At 41.0% G+C, this 18,972-nt stretch overlaps 1 protein-coding gene across 1 annotated transcript in view; it reads right to left on the bottom strand.

Annotated features, from left to right (window-relative positions):
• Positions 1 to 3,862: 3,862 nt before the first annotated feature.
• LOC126590954 (uncharacterized) overlaps positions 3,863 to 18,972 on the bottom strand; it is a 32,596-nt gene continuing 17,486 nt past the window's right edge. The window contains exon 2 of the mRNA XM_050256475.1: positions 3,863 to 3,950. The gene's annotated coding sequence lies outside the window, so the exon portion shown is untranslated. The remainder of the gene's footprint in view (positions 3,951 to 18,972) is intronic.

Here is an 18,972-nt window from a genome sequence, read left to right as displayed (position 1 = left end):
CTTTTTTTCTAAAGATTGAACTTTAAGTGTTTTTATCGAGGGCGAAAAAGCCATTGAATAATTTGATTGTTTTGAGAACAACCCCTTAACAGTATTGTAATTTTATTGTTGGTTTTTGGTAATGGGGTTTGGGTTTTGATGTAAATGCTTGAGTCTTCAATCTTTGGGAATGAGTCTTCAATCTTCTGTTTTGGCGTCGAATTACCTTTTCGTCTCTTTTATCTGATTTAGGATGTAAATATGGTGTCTTTAGGAGATACCATATGCAAGACATCACCTGATCACTTGTGTTTGTTTCTTCCAGTCTCATGCTATCAAAAGAGTTTGGAAATGAACAGCTGTTAATGATGATTGTAGGATTGACATACCAGCAATTGTGGTATTCCAACTTCCAAAAGAGATGCAATGGAGGGAGTCTGACCAGTTTTACACAAAGTTTCTATGCGGACCCTGATGTAGATACAAAAAATGAAAATGATGACGAAATGCTGTATTCTCCCATTTTTGGAGCCCTTGGTGAGTAACCAGTTTTCTGCATTCTCATTGAAGTTATATGTTAGGCTTTCCACCATTGAATTTCTTTCTTTGTAATAGGAAAGATACCCGTTGTCCCTTATCGCAACCATGATCATGATGAGGAGATTCTGTAAACGCAGTAGCTATAATGGGGGAAGGAATAAGTTTTTAAATCTAGTTACTGCTGATTTAAATTAGCACGGTTCAAAATAGTACACGCATTCTCTAGTGTACTGGACTCGACTACACTACCAGATACGGGTTGTAATAACTTCAATTTCCCAGTTGCATTCAAGAAAAATATGGCAACCAGAATGCATTGTTGTTACTAAACATAATATGTGTCAGTGTGTAGTACACATTTGATACGTTTACTAACAAATAACTGTTTCCATTCATGCTGGATTTTCTTAGGTGTTTATTAGCTTCCTAATTCTTTTTTCTAATTGTTATTATGGACATATATGATATATACTTGATTTATCATCCAACTTTCCAGAGGGCTTGGAATCACTGTTACTGCCCATACGATTGCCAGACTGATATTTTTATCTAGTAAGGAGTCATCTTCAAGAAAATATATATGTGAAAAAGTGGAATTAAAAGAGCATTCACCACTACTATGTACTAACAAGTGATATAGTTGTAGATTATGGTACCGTGCCAGAACTTAAGTACTCTCTTCTCAGGTTTTTCTTTTTGTGGCATCAGTTGCAGATTGGAGGTAACTCTGCCTGTGTAAGTTTATTTTACATTGCCGGTCCCAAGCCCGGATAAAGGAGGAGGGGGAAGGCGTCAGGTAGTCGACAGTCGGCACTCCTAGTTTACGTCGAATCCTTATGAAAATGAATCCAGAACGAAATCGCGCTAAAGTTAGGGCGTCACCCGTAAGTGGCGCGCTGTGTGGCCCGAGCACAGTGATAAGTGAGTAAGGGTCGCTGTATCTCTATCGGCACCCGGATGCAGTGTTAAATGAGCAAGGGGGCCATAGAAACTTCTTTTCGAACGACTCCACTCAAAGTTGTTTGGGAGTATATGCTCGTATCAACTTTACACAGGACACACAAAAGAAGTACTTTGATCCTATTAGACGAGGGAGGTTGAAGAAGCTAGGACAGAAGGGTAGAGTTCAAGAGATTAGAATGCGTTTAGGAACGTGGAATATAAGAATCTTAACGGGAAAATCTATGGAAGTAGTGGAAGTTATGGTGAGGAGAAGAATAAATATTATGTGCCTACAAGAAACTAAGTGGGTTGGTCTTAAGGCAAAGGATCTAGAAAACTCAGGGTTTAAACTATGGTATTCAGGCACAAATAGAACGAGAAACAGTGTTGGCATCATCGTGGACAAGACCTTGACACAAGATGTTGTAAATGTCAAGAGGGTAGGAGATAGAATCATGGCAATCAAGATTGTAATAGGACAAGAACTCATCAATATGATTAGTGCGTACGAACCTCAAGTAGGGTTGGATACGAGTTCAAAGGAGAAATTTTGGAAAGACCTTGGAGACTTGGTGCAAGGAATTGCTCAGACGGAGAAGTTATTTATAGGAGGAGATTTAAATGGACACGTGGGCAAAGAGACAGGCAACTATGGAGGTTTTTATGGTAGCCATGGTTTTGGGGAGAGAAATGAGGATAGGGAAGCTATCTTGGATTTTGCAATGGCATATGATCTCTTCTTAGCCAACACCTTCTTTAAGAAGTGAGAAGAACACGTGATCACCTACAAGAGTGGGTCGTCAAAAACACAAATAGATTTTCTTCTAATGAGGAAATGGGATCGTATAATTTGTAAGGATTGCAAAGTTATACCGGGAGAGAGCTTGGCTAATCAACATCACTTGTTGGTGATGGATGTACATATCAAAAGAGTGAGAAAAAAGAACAAGACTTGGAAGTCCACAAGGACTAGATGGTGGAATCTAAAAGGAGAAAAACAAGTCATTTTCAAAGAGAAAGTAATCACCCAGTGTGTGTGGGATAGAGAGGAGGAAGCTAGCCAAAGTTGGGATTCCATGGCTAGTTGTTTCTGAAAAGTAGCAAAAGAGGTATTAGGAGAGTCCAAGGACTTTGCTCCACAACAAAAGAAATCTTGGTGGTGGAATGAGGAGGTACAAACAAAGGTGAAGGCTAAGAAGGAATGTTGTAGAGCTTTATACAAGGATAGGACCGATGAAAATGGTGAAAGGTATAGAAGAGCGAAGCAAGAGGCGAAGAAAGCTGTGAGAGAAGCTAAGTTAGCGGCTTATGACGATATGTATAAGCGACTAGATACCAAAGAAGAAGAGTTGGATATCTATAAACTAGCTAGAGCAAGGGAAACGAAGACATGAGACCTAAACCAAGTGAGGTGCATTAAGAATGAGGATGGAAAGGTTCTTGCTACAAAGAACACGGTCAAAGACAGATGGAGAGGTTATTTTCATAATCCTTTCAATGAAAGACATGAAAGGAGTACTTCTTTAGGGGAGTTGAGTAACTCAGAAGAGTGTAGAAACTACTCATTTTATCGTCGAATCAGGAAGGAAGAAGTGGTTATAGCTTTGAAGAAGATGAAGCATAGAAAACCAGTGGGCCTAGATGATATACCGATCGAAGTGTGGAAAGTCTTGGGAGAGACAGGTATAGCATGGCTCACTGACCTTTTCAGTAGGATTTTGAAAACGAAGAAGATGCCAAATGAGTGGCGAAAGAGCACTTTGGTGCCTATCTATAAGAATAAGGGCAACATACAAAATTGCATGAACTATAGGGGTATTAAGCTAATGAGTCATACAATGAAGCTTTGGGAGAGAGTCATTGAGCATAGATTGAGGCAAGAGACACGGGTTTCAGACAACCAATTCGAGTTCATGCCAGGACGCTCAACTATGGAGGTAATCTATCTCTTACTAAGATTGATGGAAAGATATAGATAGGGGAAAAAGGATTTACACATGGTCTTTATAGATTTGGAAAAAACGTATGATAGGGTCCCAAGAGACATTCTCTGGAGGATTTTGGAGAAGAAATGAGTACGAGTAGCATATATCCAAGCTATAAAGGATATGTATAAAGGAGCAAAGACTGCCGTAAGAACTCATGAATGACAAACCGAAAGCTTCCTCATAACTGTAGGATTACATCAAGGTTCATCCTTAAGTCCTTACCTTTTTGCGTTGGTAATGGATGAGTTAACAAGACATATTCAAGATGATATTTCTTAGTGTATGCTTTTCGCAGACGATATAGTGTTGATAGATGAAACTCAAGAATGCGTAAATATGAAGTTGAACCTTTGGAGATAAGTGTTGGAATCTAAAGGTCTTCGCCTAAGCCGATCAAAGACAGAATACATGGAGTGCAAGTTCAGTGCAAATGGAGGCCAAAATGAGTTAAGGGTGAGGATCGGAGATCAGGAAATACCAAAGAGCGACTGCTTTCGCTACCTAGGATCTATCTTGCAAAAAAACGGAGAATTAGATGGAGATCTCAACCATAGAATACAAGTTGGATGGATGAAGTGGAAGAGTGCATCCGGCGTGTTGTGTGACCGCCGTACGCCACTGAAGCTCAAGGAAAAATTTTATAGGACGGCAAGAAGGCCAGCGATGCTGTATGGCACAGAATGTTAGGCGGTGAAGCATCACCAGGTACACAAAATGGGTGTAGCGGAGATGAGGATGCTTCGTTGGATGTGTGGGCACATGAGAAAGGATAAGATTAGGAATAAGGATATCCGAGGTAAAGTAGGAGTAGCTGAAATTGTAGGAAAGCTGAGAGAAAATCGGTTACGGTGGTTTAGACATGTGCAAAAAAGGCCTACTGACGCTCTGGTTAGAAGATGCGACTACGGGATAGAGGTTCAAGGCCGAATGGGTAGAAGAAGACCTAGGAAAACTTTGGAAGAGACTCTAAGAAAAGACTTAGAGTACTTGGATCTAACGGAGGACATGACACAGGACCGAGCACAATGGCGTTCTAAGATTCATATAGCCGATCCTACTCAATGACTTGGATTTTTCAAGTCTCCAACTGAGAAGTTTTCCTCACTCGAGAAATTAAGGGAACACTACCTCAACCTACATACTTCACTCACAAAGCTTCACTCACAAAGCTTCAACATACAAGCTTCAACAAAAGAAAAATTCAAAAAACTTAGTGAAAAAGGCTTTGGTGTATTTAACACAATACGTTGAAATGAAGCAAAGCTTATTTATTGATATCTCCCATAAGTTACAAATATGTACAAATACATGAGTCAAAATAAACAAACAAGAGGGGGCCTTCATAAAGGTTGCTTAGGAGAAGTCTCAGCAGTCGGTAGAGCCCCAGAAAGAGAAAGCACCGGAGGGTGATCACTCGGAGCCTCAGTACTGGACATTACCTTAGAAGGAAGAGGCATCAGAGGCTGATCATTTGGAGCTTCATTACGCGGTACAGCCCCAGAAGATGAAGGTAATAAATGCCTTTGGAACAAACCCACAAACCTCTGATGATCAAGTAAAATCTGACCATCAGATTCCTTCACCTGGTCAAGCTTCCTCTTCATGTTTGTAGCATAGTCATGTGCGAGCATGTGCAACTGTTTATTCTCATGCTTAAGCCCTCTAATCTCCTATTTGAGACTCATCACTTCAGCCGCCAATGATTCAACTTGGCGGATTCGAGCAAATAGGCGTTGGGCCATATTCGACACAGAACCTGTATATTGAACACTGAGAGCCAGAGAATCCTTAACAGCCAACTCATCAGACCGTTTGGAAAGAAGTCTGTTATCTTTGGGAGTGAGAATGTTCCTGGCCACCACCGCAGCAGTCATATCACTTCATCACGGAATCCCCAATAGTAAGAGGACCAGTAGGGGATAAGAATGATGGGCGCCATCTGTTGTCTAGAGAAGGCGCTGCTGCCTCTTCACCAAGGTTCAAGTTAAAACAGCGGTCGGAAGGGCCAGACATTTTCAAAGGTGTTGAAGAGAGAAGAGGTCGGACAAATCAAGATCTTAGAAGTGCAAGAATGGAGCTTCTACTGGTGGAGATTCAAGTGTGCTTTGGAACTTAATGCCAGCCTCTATAAAAATCTGCACTCGACGGAGCTTCAGAAATCGAAGAGGTGCTTGCTCAGAAATCGAAGAAGCGTTTGCTTTCTCAAAAATTGGGCTGCTCAAAGACCACTAGGGCCGATCTCAGAGATCGAAGAGGCGTTTGCTTTCTCAAAAGCTGGACTGCTCAAAGACCACGAGGGCCGATCTCAAAAATCGAATAGGCGCTTGCTTTCTCAAAAGCTGGGCTACTCAGAAACCACGAGGGCCGATCTAAAAAATCGAAGAAGCATCTGCTTTCTCAGCCTTGTCAGCACCTGTCACATGCACACTCAGCTTTGCAGAAATTACAGGCAATCTGTTGAAAATTTATGGTGGAGTAGAAAGCACGTGAATCTTACTATTCAATCATCCACTTTCCACATGCAACATCAGCTCATGGGTACCACAGATAACTTTGCCAAAGATCTCTGACAAAGTTTAGACACGTGAAGCTTGCAGCTCCTACTACATCGCTATGACCAGGAAGGGTAAAAAAAATAGCAAACAAACAGCACTAACAAATTTTAAACACATAAATTTTGAAGATTTAGCTATCATATTATTACCCACAAGGGTAAAGGAACAGCACCACTGCTGGATAATTGGAAAGTCCCTGTGTGTCAACCTTTATGCTCCGTGGCAAGGTAGACTAGCAAAAATGCCCAACCTTTACTCACATTCAAGAAAACACTCCCAACAAGATTGCTTGCTCCAAATTCGAAGAGGCACCGCCCTCCGAATCTCGAGGGCCAGACTCCCAACAGGATTACTTTCTCAAAAATCGAAGAGACACCGCTATCTGAATTTCAAGAGCCAGACTCCCAGCAGGATTGCTTTCTCAAAAATTGAAGAGGCATCGTTCTCCGAATCTCGAGAGCCAAATCCCCGACAGGATCGTTTGTTCGAAAATCGAAGAAGCATTGTTTTCTCAACTTCGAGAGCCAGATCTCCTCGGATAAAGCTTGTCTGTAATCTTCACATGCAACATCAGCTTTCCAGATACCACATACCACTTTTTCAAAGTGCTTTGACAGAGTTAAAACATGTGAAGTTGGCAGCTCCCACTACCGCGCTATGACCAAGCAGGGTAAAGGAATAGCATTACTACTTGTTGTTAGGGAGACTCCTATATATGTCGACCTCCATCCCCAACGGACAGGCAGACCTGCAAAAATGCTCAACCCTTCCTCATATTTGAGAGAGCACTCCCAACAAAGCCTTTCGAAATATTCAGCTTTCTTTCCCCCCGATAATACCTCTGCAAACAAGCTACACTAGAGCAAGAATATCTCATATCATCAGGGTTAAAAGCAAGAGTATCCCATATCATGCTTTTTCCCTGTCTTTTCCTTTGGCCTTGTTCTTACCTGCAAGACAAGGAGAAAGAGAGCAATCAGTCAGCACTTGGAATCAAGCTTCTAGTCAGGAACTGACTGCCTGGAACCCCTTACCTGATTACTTACCTGGCATTGCTCTCGAGTACTCATCTTCAACATCTTATGCTTCCAGAGAAGATACCACATCTGCCTGAGGAACAGATAGGGCCAATGAGAATGATACAATGAAGTATGTGGAGACAAGCGTAACAGAACACGTACCGATACTTTCACTACTTTGTCAACAGCAAAAGTATCACATATCAGTAGGGTCGAACGTACTCTAGATTTGATGGACTTGTTTTGACCCTTAAATTCTTTAGTCGGCCTTATACTCTGAAAGTAACCAGAAAAAGTATCTCATATCATATCTTTTCCTTTTCTTCTCTTTATCCTTCATGCTGCCTGCAAGATAAGAAGAATGAGAACAATCAGCTGGAACTCGAAATCAAACTTCTGATCTGGGACTGATTGCTTGGAGCTTTGATTGCTTACCTTGTCTGTCACATCTTTCAGCAGATCCCCTAGCTCGGCGACTTGGTGGACTCCTACTACATGGTTTGTATTGCGCTTGACCACGCCTGAAACTACAAGTAAGTTTTAAGTGAAATTGATACATTACCTTGTGCATCTCCACTAGTTAAAGATACCACCCCTAGACGGAGGAAGAGTACTTCCAGAGAAGATGCCACATCTACCTATGAGACAGATAAGGCAAGTGAAGACGATACCACACTTCGGTACTTAGAAGTTTCGTGATTACTCAACAGCTTAGATCTTGCAAGTCCCTAACCGAGGAGCTTCCTCTCCAACCAGGAGGCCAATCACATAGCGACACGTGTCGACATCAGAAGCTAATCATAGCACGACACATGTCAACATCGGAAGCCAATCACAACACGACAAGTGTCAATGTCAGAACATGGCTAGAAACTCTCTTCTATAAAAGGAGATCATTCTCCTAAAATATTTCCTAATGCCATTATACTAAATCATTCACTTGTACCCACTAAAGAAGAGTTTGAACCTATGTACTTGTGTAAACTCTTCACAATTAATGAGAACTCCTCTACTTCGTGGACGTAGCCAATCTGGGTGAACCACGTACATCTTGTGTTTGCTCTCCTGTCTCTATCATTTTACATACTTATCCACACTAATGACCGGAGCAATCTAGCGAAGGTCACAAACTTAATACTTTCTGTTGTACCAAAGTCCTCACTGATTTTGTGCATCAACAATCCTTAAGTCCTTACCTTTTTGCATTGGTAATGGATGAGTTAACAGGACATATTCAAGATGTTATTCTTCAGTGTATGCTTAACGCAGACGATATAGGGTTGATAGATGAAACTCAGGAAGGGGTAAATGCAAAGCTTAACCTTTGGAGAGAAGTGTTGGAATCTAAAGGTCTTCGCCTAAGCCGATCAAAGACAGAATATATGGAATACAAGCGGGATGGATGAAGTGGAAGAGTGCATCCGGCGTGTTGTGTGACCATCGTATGCCACTGAAGCTCAAGGGAAAATTTTATAGGATGGCAATAAGGTCGGCGATGTTGTATGGCACAGAATGTTGGGCGGTGAAGCATCAACACGTACACAAAATGGGTGTAGCGGAGACAAGGATGCTTCGTTGGAGGTGTGGGCTCACGAGAAAGGATAAGATTAGGAATGAGTGGGTTGGACATGTGCAAAGAAGGCCTACTGACGCTCCAGTTCGAAGATGTGACTATGGGACAGAGGTTCAGAGCCGAAGGTGTAGATGAAGACCTAGGAAAACTTTAGAAGAGACCCTAAGAAAAGACTTAGAGTACTTGGATCTAACGAAAGACATGACACAAAACCGAGCGCAATGGCATTCTAGGATTCACATAGCCGGCCCCACTTAGTGGGAAAAGGCTTTGTTGTTGTTGTTGTAGTTGCAGATTGGAGGTCAAATGAAGGAGACCTTAATGAGATTGAGAAATACTGCACTACCTATTCGGTACTGATTTCTTTGCCAACTTTTTTTTTTATTTCTTATTGTGAGTTCGAATCGAATATAGAAGTTAAAAAGCGCACCAGATGAATTCTAGAATACTATGGGATAAAAAAGTGCAATGGTATTTTCTTATATAGAAGATGAAATGCGTACTTATTGTGAGGTTATCCCAGTTATCCACTTGGACCTACTCTTTCTGCAAACAAAAACCAGAGTTGGATATTGGGATGTTTATGTATATATATAACAAGTAAAATTACAACACCAAACTGATGATATAATACGCATTAATTTAACTCCAATCAATAAAAATTCATCCTTTCAATAAGCGAGTATTGGGGAAGACAAAGGACCTCTTCAATATTTACAGATGCTTTAACTTTAAGTAATAAAATTTCATAATGATAACTAATTTTATGATGAGAGAACCTGATGAAGCAATTGTGGTAGGCGTCTCTGAGATTTGCACAGGGAAAAGCAAAAGAAAAAGAAGAAAAAGATGGAGAGAGGGTGGTCAATCGCTTAGAGTTCAAGTGCTCATATAAACTCAGAGATAATTACATCTTAAGACGGAATTCTCAAAGAATTTGCCTGCTTATGGTGGTTACAGGGTGGGTATCTGCATAACAAAGTCAGGTGCTAAGTTCTTGAAAAAAAAAAAGAATAAAACTCTTCCAGACCAACTTTCTAAAGAAATTATTGTGAAAAGCGTGTGTTGGAACTATTATTTATAAATTATGATGAATACAATTTCAGACCCTAGAACACTAAAACCCCAAATGGTATCTTTTTCTTGGGGACAACTATTAAAAAAATGAAGCTAATTTCCAATCATTGTCTATCAAATGATTACAATTAAACTCACATTCCAATTCAACCAAAATTCAACAACTTCATCCCAAATTAGACCAACAAAAAGAGAAACAGAGGAAACCCCAAATGCAATAGGAGAGAAAGAGAAGATAATTCAAATTCCACATAAAGGGCTAAATTTTGTAACACAACAGAGGTTGCAGAACATAATTATGTAATCAATGTTGTGCTAGGATAGCACCAAACCCGTTGGAACCAACTCAACAGCAGAGGTCGCAGAACATAATTATGCAATCAACACAACAACAAACATCTTCAGAGCTATTCATCTACAATGATTTCAAAGCTTACCCAAGATGTTATGGTGAAAGTGGAGGGGAAAGGGGAGACGGATAGATTGAATTAATGGCCACAATGAAAAGGAAGTTGGCATTGAACCCGCGGCTCCCCTTCCACTTGCTGCTTCAATAGAATTCAGGCGATCGTTCGTTGGGGTTGAATGAGATGCAATGGAATAAGGTACCGGTTGAACGCGTTGTTCCATGGGATGAATTTTGATTGAATTTTCGTTTCACCTCATCCTTTGGAACAACTCGTTTCATATCTGTAGAACACAAAATTATAACTTCTTCGTCTCCTTCTTTTTCCTCCTTATTTCCATCCAAGGGCATCTTTGCTCCCTTTCCGTTCTGTCTCATCTTGTCTCGTCCTGTCTCGTCCCATTCTGTTCCGTCTCGTCCCGTCTGCATACCAAATGATACTAACATAACCAAAACCTGATATTTCAAACAGTGGCAAAATTGAAATAAAAGAAACTAAGTAGGGGTACAACAGGAAGAGCATTGTGTTTATGAACAGTATTTCAGCTTGTTTTCAGTTTTAGTATAGATTAAATTTAAGAAAAACTAATGAAAATAGCTTGAAAACTTTGAGTTTTAACGATAAGGACAAAATAAAAGGTAAAGTGAATAGTACCAAAATTGACTTTTTAGCGTAAAAATATGGTTTTTCGTTAAAGTGAACAGTATTGTGAGCTTTTCGTTAAAGTTCCCTTCAATTTATGGTAAATTACACAAAACTACATTAATTGTGGGTCGAATCACAATCTCATACCTCATGTTTTAAACATTGCAATGTCGTACCTCAACTTATGAATTCATTGTAATGTCAAATCTCTATTAATTATTCTGTCAATTTCGTTATTAAGTGATGACGTGGTAGGCACAGGATCCACTCCTCACCTAATTGAACTTAAAAATTAGTTAAATATTAATAAATTATTAATTTTTTATTTAACAATTAAAATTTATTAATAAACCCTATCTCTCTCCTCGCGTCTCTCTCCCTTTTTTCTCCCTCACCTACTACGTTGTCGGCTTCCCAAATCCGACCACGTCTTCTATCCAGATTGCCTCAAATCTCATCACTCGTCATCGAAACCCCACCATAATTCAATCTCTAGCCCCGTTTCCTCTCTCTTTGTGCTCTCAACCTCGTCAACAACAAAAGCCATTTTTTTTGTTTGTACAAAAACCTAAATCCCTCGTCCACTGTCTCTCTTTTTTCTCCCACCATGCTCTCTCTCTCCACATTCCCCCCATCCCAAAATTTCAAACAGTAATAAAACCAAATGACATTGCATACCGAAAATTCAATTGGTCTATACACTATCCATAATTTACCATATCATATATAGCGTCGATGGTGTCACTGTTAATCGGATACCCGATCCGAAAAGTCGACACCAAAAGACTTTCCACCATGTTCTTCAAAATAGCAGTCTGCATTGTGATAAATGGCAACACAATTAAGCAAGGAATTACAGGCATGGCTTGTTAGGTACTCAAGCCCAAATGAAGAACCCAACCCAAAAGACTAGCCTGATAAGTGAGATGACCCCAAGGACTTAAGTACCACTACACCATTTCTGGTGTAGCCTATGTGGGATCATAACATGCCTCATCTCGAAAGACCCCACGTCCACGACAGCCCTTACTCTGGTGGCTTTCACTCTTAACGGCAGCGCACCCTCTGGTCGTCCCGTTAAGGTAGCCCTTTCCAGGTCGCCCCCTCCACAGGGTTGGGACTCGACGCCCACGATGGCCCTTACTCTGGTGGCTTTCACTCTTAACAGTGGCGCACTCTTTGGTCGTCTCGTTAAGGTAGCCTTTTCCAGGTCGCCACCTTCACAGCGTTGGGAACCTAAGCTCTGATACCAATGTTATTCAAGTTAGAGAATTATAATGACTATAAATCAAAACTCCATTGACGCAATGCAACAGACAAAATTACGATGAATATTCCAGAAAGTGTTATACCTATTGAAAAGACAACTTGCACGGAAAGCACAAAACACAGAACACCAACAACCAAAATGGGGAAATTTGTGATATTATTCAAGGTATTAGGCACTCCTATTAAAAACTAATGTATTAAAAAGCACAATTGAATATGAACGCAAATTTAATTCTAAGTCATCGAAGCAAATAATTCATAAATTTTGGAATTAACTTATGTGGGATTGTTTGTGTGGTTAGGAAACTAGGAAGAGAAATGGATGGTGAGGATTTGTGTTGGACCACACAACACACACACACACACACACACACTCCCTGTTCCCTCACTCACCCCGTGTCTCTCTCTCTCTCCTCCCTCACGACTCTTTCACTCTCTCCCTCTCGAATTGTACGGCCACACCCAAGAACCCTCTAAACTTCGAGGATCGAAGCTAAAAAGGTATGGTTCTTCATCCTTTCGTCGTCCTAAGTTGAATGGTACTAATTTTAGGTAGTGAAACATTCGAAATCACGTGAAACCCGAACCCTCATTTTATGTCACTATTCATGCAAACGTGATATATTGCATTTTAGGGAATTCTAAGCTTATAGTGAGTTTAGTGAGGTCCCAAGGAAGCTCGGAGTGCTTCGTTTGAAGGTTTTGGACGTCGGGATCACTAGGTTCGACTTTGGCCAGTTTTTCTTGGATTTTTTCCGATGAGATTTAGTTGTTTTTAGAGCCTTAAAGTAGTATATTGTGAAACTACATGCTTGGGGCTTCATTTTGATATAAAATTCGAAGAAAACGGTTGAGAAACGAAGGAGAACTAGCGTTTTAAAAACTTGCCCAGATTTCGGCCGCCGGAAAAACCAGTCCGACGAGCCAAGGAAGATGATGCGCGTGGGGGGACGCGTGTCCCCGTGCATGCCCTAGCGCATGGGGGCACGTGCCACGTCAGAAAATTTTTCTAAAAATTTCTCGACGTCTGTGACGTCGAGTAGGTCGATGTGGTATATTCATATACCCAAATTGAGCATTGTATGAGAAGTTATTTCGAATTATTGGTTATGTGTTTTAATTAATGGTTCTACAGTTGTTTCGCATATAGATGATACCTATCCCGAGGACGAGCGCATCCAGGGACGTCACGGGAGTTACGACCCATCGACTTACTAGTGAGTGGGCAGTTTTGTTTTCGTATTATCTATATACTATTGTTTTTCCCAGAAAACGAATTTATATGAAAATATGTTTTAAAAATGCCATGCATGCTTATGATGAGATATTTGAATTGATAATTGATGCATATATATATGAATTGACGTTGTGGACACACAGGTGAGTTTTACATTATTCATACGATTTATTTTATGTGAATTGCATTGAAAGCTCATAATCTGCACCCTTGGTGTTAGTGCTTATAGTATTCACCACACCGCACGCTCACCTTGGATCCAAGTAGGTGAATGTCGCACAGACCATGTGAGGGTTTCGACATGCTAGTCGTATAGATCGCTAGAAGTGATTCCGACTAGTGGGTGACCTTAGTTTATACGCGCCGATGATTGATAAGAGAAGCACTAGAGCGTATTCTTACACGTTTCCATCGTACAGACTACCTTACGTAGTTCCGAGTGATGTGCAGAGTAGGGCCGCATAGGTCACTGTGGTGACTCCGGCTGGGGGGAAATATTGAGCTAGAATTAGCCGTACATGACCACCGTAGGGTCTCCAGTTATTTCATTATATCATCTATCATATTGATGCATCCATATTTTTAATCATTGACATTATTGCTTGGCATAATGCTGGATTTGATAAAGATTAATGATTTGAGATTTTAAGGTATATGCTATGATGTTATTTTCTGGGAAAGTATACAGGTTTTATAGTGAGGGGTTACAAATGTTTTAAATGAAATGTTTTGGAAAATCTTTGGTTTTACTGACCAACTCAACTTTGTTTTGCGCCCCTCCAGGTTCTAGTTAGCAGTTGGTGGCTCACGAGGTCCTTTTCAGTGTTCTGACAGACGTTCTGCATGTAGGACTCACCTGCGGGTGTTGTACTTTTAATTATGGTCCTACTTGACTGCACCTAGTATCTACGCTCTGAATTCGTGTGTTTTACCTTATAACTCACTCTATTATGCTAGTAAGATATTACTGCTAGTGGTTGGTTTAAATTCTTTCATATTTCTCTTATCTCTTGCTTCCGTGTCGCACTTGTGGCTACGTCACGCTCACGTGACGGCCAACATGCCTTGATTCCAGGATCGGGGTGTGTCAGTTTGGTATCAGAGCCTAGGTTGCAGTCTTGTATAATTGTTAATGCTCTAATGATCTTTTGATGTTTTCTGTCAGAATTATGCCGCCTCGTAGGGAGTCACACCGTGCTTCTGAACCTAATTTCCCTGATATCACTCAATTAGGGGAAGCAATGGCCCAGGCTTTTCAGAATGCAATTCGTCCTCTTCCCCCTCCTCAGAGGACACCCCTAGAAACTATGTACAATCTGAAATTGGATCGTTTTATGGGTAATGAGGGTCACGAGGGGGCAGAGAAGTGGCTAGACCATATTAAGAAGACGTTTCAAGTGATGCAAAGTCAAGGGAACTTTCCTGCTAACAGGTGGGTTGAGACCACTACTTGGTTTTTGGGACGAGAGCCGGCAAGTTGGTGGAGGAATCAAACTCAGTTTATGTCCCCAGAGATGGCAGCTGATTGGGAAGTATTTAAAGAGAATTTCAAGAAAAGATTTGTCCATTCGGAGTACATTGATCGCAAGAAGCAAGAGTTTACTCGATTGAAGCAAAGGAATATGTCAGCGCATGAGTACTACAAGAAGTTTACTGATTTGTCTCGTTATGACCCTGATACAGCTGGTAATCAGGTGGAAATGCTTCGACGTTTTAAGTTGGGAACTAAGATAAAATGGCGAACTTTTGCCAGTGCACTTCCCTGCACCGATTATCATGAGTTTTTCGAGATTTTGGTTAGGATGGAGGACTCCGACAATCTCCCTAGTGACAGTGAGGATGACGAGGACAGGAATGATGGTCAGAAGAAAGATGATAAAGGTAAGGGTATCTCCATTCCGAGACCTCGTAAGACGCAGAATTTTAAGAAAAGTGGAGCGAGTTCGAGTTCTTCCAGTGGAGGATTTAGTATCACTGGCCCAAGGAGATGTGGTGGAAGATTTTTTGGTGGACCCAGATTTCAGAGACAAAGAGATTTCGGTGGTGCTGGTGGTTCTGGTGCTCCATGGTGCCGCCGTTGTAATTTCCTTCATCATGGTGAGTGCAAGAGAAGTGGTGGTGCTTGTTATACTTATGGGCAAATGGGACATCGGGCTTCTCAGTGTCCCCAGGGTCAGCAAAGACCTCAGCAGACCACTATGCCACCTCCAGCGTCGATTCAGCAAAGCTTTGGACCAGGCCGTTATGGTCAGTCGAGTCGTGGTGGTGCTTATCATTACCAGGGTGATGTTGCTCCTTATGCTTCCGGACCGTATCAGTATCCCCAGGATCCTTATTCTCAGACTGGGTATTCCCAAGATCTTGGGAGTTATTCTTCCTATTCTTCCATGCCAGCTGGTGGATCTCAGTGGCATCAGGGAGGTCAGCCCCGTCAGGGAGAGGTTGCTGCTAGTGGTGCAGGATCATCTAGGCAGTCCAATCAGTCAAGCCAGGGACGTACTTCTCAGGGGCGAGGTAATCAAGGCAACAGAGGTCGTGGTGGACGACAGCAAGCTCAGGGACATGTTAATCACATATCACTGCAAGATGCTCAGAACCATCCAGATTTGATCATGGGTACGTTAAATGTTCTTGGTCATTTTGCTAGAGTTTTGATTGATTGTGGTGCTACGCATTCTGTGATTTCTCATACGTTTACTCAAATGACTCAACCTCACCCTTCGCCTCTAGGGTTTGAATTAGAGTTTGCCCCGTTACATATTATGGATTTTGATGTGATTCTAGGGACTGATTGGTTGCATTACAATCGTGCCCATATTGATTGCTACGGGAAATCTGTTACCTTTTATCGTCCTGGATTACCAGAGGTTACTTTTGTGGGAGAAAGAAGTGGGGTGAAACATGGCGTTATTTCTGCCATAAGAGCAAGGAAGTTATTATCGAAGGGTTGCCAAGGATACTTAGCACATGTGGTGTTAAATGATGTTGTTCCTAGCAGTGTAGAAGAAGTTGGTGTGGTCAAGCATTATCCTGATGTATTTCTTGATGATTTGCCGGGATTGCCGCCGGACAGAGATGTGGAATTCTCTATCGATTTGCTTCCAGGTACAGATCTTATATCTTTAACTCCATATAGAATGGCTCCAGTTTAGTTGAGAGAATTGAAAATTCAATTACAAGAATTACTTGATAAAGGTTTCATCCAACCTAGTTCGTCACCTTGGGGAGCTCCAATATTATTTGTGAGAAAGAAAGATGGAATTCTGAGATTATGCATTGATTATAGGCAATTGAACCGGGTAACGATTAAAAACTGTTATCCATTGCCTCGCATCGATGATTTGTTTGATCAGCTGAAAGGTGCGTGTGTATTCTCTAAGATTGATTTGAGATCTGGTTATTATCAGTTGAAGATTAAAGATGAAGATGTACCTAAGACGGCTTTCAGGACCCGTTAAGGACATTATGAATTTCTGGTTATACCATTTGGATTGACTAATGCACCTGCAGCTTTCATGAGGTTAATGAACGAGGTATTCCAGCAATATCTTGATAAATTTGTTATTGTTTTTATTGATGATATTCTGGTATACTCTAAGTCTAAAACAGATCATATTCGACATCTTAACTTGGTATTAAAGAAATTGAGGGAACATCAGTTGTATGCCAAGTTCAGTAAATGTCAGTTTTGGTTGACCGAATGGCATTTTTTGGGCATGTTGTATCAGCACAAAGAATTCAAGTAGATCCTCAAAAGATAGCAGCAGTGGAGAATTGGGAACAACCTCGAACCGTCACTGAGGTACAAAGTTTTCTAGGGTTGGCAGGTTATGATCGACAGTTTGTTCAATATTTTTTTATGATTGCTTTGCCGTTAACGAAGTTGACCAAGAAGGATGTTAAGTTTGAGTGGGATGAGAATTGTGAGCGGAGTTTCCAGCAATTGAAATATTGCCTCACTCATGCTCCAGTATTGGTACTTCCTGATGATAGCGGTAACTTTGAGATTTACAGCGACGCATCTTTGAACGGTTTGGGATGTGTTTTGATGCAGCATAATAGAGTGATTGCCTATGCTTCTCGACAATTGAAGATTCATGAAAGAAATTATCCTACTCACGATCTTCAATTGGCAGCCATTGTCTTCGCTTTGAAGATTTGGAGGCATTATCTATATGGTGAGAAGTGTAAGATCTTCACAGATCATAAGAGTCTTCAGTATCTATTTACTCAACATGATCTTAATCTTCATCAGCGAAGGTGGATGGAATTACTAAGTGATTATGACTGCACTATTAGTATCATCCGGGTCGTGCTAATGCGGTAGCTGATGCACTGAGTAGGAAACCTCAAGGTCGACTCAATGCTTTATATGTTTGCCGTGTTCCTCTTTTTGCCGAACTGAGAGCTACTGGAGTAAAGTTGGAGTTAGAAGATTGAAGAGAAGCTTTTCTTGCTAGTTTTCAAGTCAGGCCAGTTTTGGTGGATCGTATACTCGAAGCTCAGATGGTGGATGAAGAAATTCAAGAAATGGTTCAATTAAGAAATGAAGGGAAAAAGAAAGACCTCAAGATTCGAGAATCAGATGGCATGCTTATGCAAGAGAACAGAATGTATGTACCGAATAATGAGGAATTAAATAAGGAAATTTTGGATGAAGCACATTGTTCAGCTTATGCGATGCACCCAGGAGGAACTAAGATGTATCATACCATTCGACCATTTTATTATTGGCCGGGTATGAAAAGGGAAATTGCAGAATATGTAAGTAGATGTATTATTTGCCAGCAAGTTAAAGCAGAAAGAAAGAAGCCTTTTGGGCGAATGCAGCCACTTCACGTTCCTCAGTGGAAATGGGAAAATATAACCATGGATTTCGTGTATAAGCTTCCTCGTACACAAAATGGATTCGATGGTGTTTGAGTGATTGTAGATCGACTTACCAAGTCAGCGCACTTCATTCCAGTGAGGGAAAAGTATCCTTTGAATAAATTAGCTAAGTTGTTTATCACGAAGATTGTGAAGTATCATGGAGTTCTAGTGAATATTATTTCTGATCGAGACCCAAGATTTACTTCTAAATTTTGGGTAGCTTTTCAGGAAGCTCTTGGTACGAAATTGCTTTACAGCACTGCTTATCATCCTCAAACTGATGGGCAATCAGAGAGGACTATTCAGACGTTGGAGGATATGTTGAGATCTTCGGTGTTACAGTTTGGTGATTCTTAGCATGATCGCCTAGACTTGATGGAATTTGCCTACAATAATAGTTTTCATTCGAGCATTGGTATGTCACCATTTGAGGCACTTTATGGTAGAGCTTGTCGTACACCATTGTGTTGGTCTGAGGTTGGTGAAAGAGTATTGGAAGGCCCGGAGATTGTAAATGAGACTACTCAAAATATTCAGGTGATTAAGTCCAACCTGAAAGCAGCCTAGGATCGACAGAAAAGTTTAGCAGATAGACATGCTACTGATTGAGTTTATGATGTGGGTGATTTGGTATTCTTGAAATTGTCACCTTGGAGAGGTGTGGTACGATTTGGGAAGAGAGGAAAGTTAAGTCCTAGGTACATAGGACCTTATGAGATCATTGAAAGGATTGGTGAAGTTGCCTACAGGTTGGAGTTGCCTCCGGAGTTATCTAATGTTCATAATGTGTTTCATGTCTCGGTGCTTCAACATTATGTTTCTGATCCTTCACATGTGATTCCACCTCAACCACTGGAGATTAATCCGGA

Source organism: Malus sylvestris, chromosome 11 (assembly GCF_916048215.2).
Source record: "Malus sylvestris chromosome 11, drMalSylv7.2, whole genome shotgun sequence".
NCBI classification, from domain to species: Eukaryota; Viridiplantae; Streptophyta; class Magnoliopsida; order Rosales; family Rosaceae; genus Malus; species Malus sylvestris.
This window is presented reverse-complemented; position numbering and strand designations above follow the sequence as displayed.